We start from the raw sequence: 2,402 nt of genomic DNA, 5'->3' as shown, positions 1-2,402 counted from the left end.
TTGAGCGGATTGAATATGGAAATTTTATAGGCGTTTGGGAACGAGTGAAATTTATGATTTTGCATTTGTCAGGCCGAAAGTTCATTTGCCCTGTGGCTTCCCATTGCTCGAGGGAGTCTAGGTCAGTCTGGAGGAGGTTACAGTCTGCAGGTGTCTTAATTTGTCGATAGATGAGACTGTCGTCAGCAAAAAGTCTAGTTTTAGAATTAGGGGATGGATAGTGGGAGGTCATTTATGAGAGTAGAAAAAGGAGAGGGCCTAAGACGGTGCCCTGGGGGACACCAGAAGAGACAGAAACAGAGCTAGATATATAGTACCGTCAAGGAGAACGCGTTGAGTCCTGTTTGGAAGAAAAGCTGTGATCCAGTGAAGAGTTTGTCCAGTGATTCTCTAATACTATAATTTTTAGATCAGTCTCTTGTGGGAGACTTTGTCAAAGGCTTTGGCGAAGTCTAACACAATAGAGTCTACCTGTTTAACGTCACGTCTGTCTAGGAGTCTGGAAATGTCATGATAAGTAATAGTGAGTTGGGGTACGCATGATCGTTTGGGTCGGAATCCGTGCTGTGTGTCAGTTAGTATGTTGTTAGTGTCAAGATGATTCATTATGTGTTTGTGTATGATGTTCGAAGATTTTGGGGATTATGGAGGTGAAGGAGATGGGGCAATAATTTGATAGGTCAGTCCGGTCACCTGCCTTGAAAAGAGGGGTGACGTCTGCATTAAAGGGTGGGAGAGAGGATGTCCTGAGGGATTGTGTGAATAGGACAGGGGCACAGGTTTTGAGGAAAAAAGAAGGGATTTTGTCGGGTCCAGTTGCTTTGTTTGCGTCCAGTGTTTCTAGCATTTTTTCATTCCGTTTGTCCTGATGTCTAGAGGTGGGATGGGTGGGTGGGGGGCTCTTGGCATGTTCGGTGTAATGGGTTTTTCTAATGTGAAGACAAAGTGAAACTGTGTGTTGAGTAGATGATCTTTGTGTTCTGATGTGGTAATAAGACTGCCGTTCTGGTCTTTAAGTTCAGCTATGTTGGTGGTGTCCTGTCTGCCGGTCTTGAAGAACTTAAAGTAGTGTCTAGGGTTGTTTCTTACATTGTCTGCGAGTTATATACTGATGTGTTCGCGTTCGGTCTTTACGTTTTTAGCAAATGTTTTTTGGAAGGATTTGAAATTGGTCCAATTCTCTGGTGTGTTGTATGATTGCGCGCGTCTGTAGAGTCTTTTTCGGTGTTGTCTGTGTGGACCTCTGGAGGACCAGGGGAGTGTGTATCTACTCGAAGGTATTTTTTGTGGGATGTGATTTTTGATGGATTGTGTATGAAGTGTTTCAGGCTATTCCAGTTTTCATCAAGAGGTCGGGAGTAGGGGTCAGAAGATAGCAAGTTGTCTCTGTAAGTTGTATTGTCCCTTATGATCGAGTCTGTAGAGCAAAATAGGTCCACGTCTGCGTTTCTGTCGGGTCGGTTGGAGGTGTCAACAAGGACGATGTGGTGGTAACTTAGTCCTGGAACAACCTCGGTGTTTGTTATATGGAGTGTGTTGTATGTGAGAAAGAGATATAGCGTGTGGGCAGTGGCTGAAGGGCTCCGTCGCCAGTGGGGCGTGTGGTAACTTGGGTTTGCGTTGGTTTGAGTACTGTTGTGTGTCTGCGAATGTATTTGTGATGTCAATGAAGGTATCGTGTAACTGGCGACTGTTCGTGTGGTGGATAATGGGGTTTGGGATGTCTGCGTCATTGGGGTCGAAAGGGGATGTAGAGGTCCAGTTGATGTCGGGGAGGTTGAAATCACCTGCGATCCAAATGTGTTTGTCTGAAGTGATGCGAGTGTGAGATGTGTGAAGGTTCTGTAAGTATTCTGTGTTGGAAAAAGGAGGTCTGTAGAAAGCGGCGAGCAAGAATGAGTTACAGTTAGAGATATGTAGTTGAATCCAGGTGATCTCACAGTCTATGTAAGGTCTGGCCTACATTTAACAACTATGTCAAGTTTGTGTCAGGAGTGTGTGTGGAGGAGGGGGTGCGGATGGAGGAGGGGATGCAGGAGGAGGAGGGGGTGCGGGAAGAAGAAGGGGTGCGGGAGGAAGAGGGGGTGCGGGAAGAAGAAGGGGTGCGGGAGGAAGAGGGGGTGCAGGGGAGGGAGTGCTAGTGGAGGAGGCAGTGCGGGAAAGTGGGATGCCGGAGAATGGAGTGTGCGTGGGAAAGGAAAGAGGGGGATTAGGGGAGGGGAGTGAAGAAAAGAAGGAAGAAGAATTCGGGGGAAAGGGGATGGAAGTGGAATGGGGGTGTGAGGCGATGGAAGGAGGGAGGAGTGAAGGTGAAGGTTTGGGGGGATAATCGGGTTGAGGTCAAGGGAGTCGGAGGGGGCAGGAGCAATGGGAGATGGCACTGACTGGGAGAGTGTAGTCAG

Source organism: Penaeus monodon, chromosome 15, assembly GCF_015228065.2.
Source record: "Penaeus monodon isolate SGIC_2016 chromosome 15, NSTDA_Pmon_1, whole genome shotgun sequence".
In the NCBI taxonomy this organism is placed as follows: domain Eukaryota; kingdom Metazoa; phylum Arthropoda; class Malacostraca; order Decapoda; family Penaeidae; genus Penaeus; species Penaeus monodon.
Note: the sequence above shows the minus strand (reverse complement) of the source record.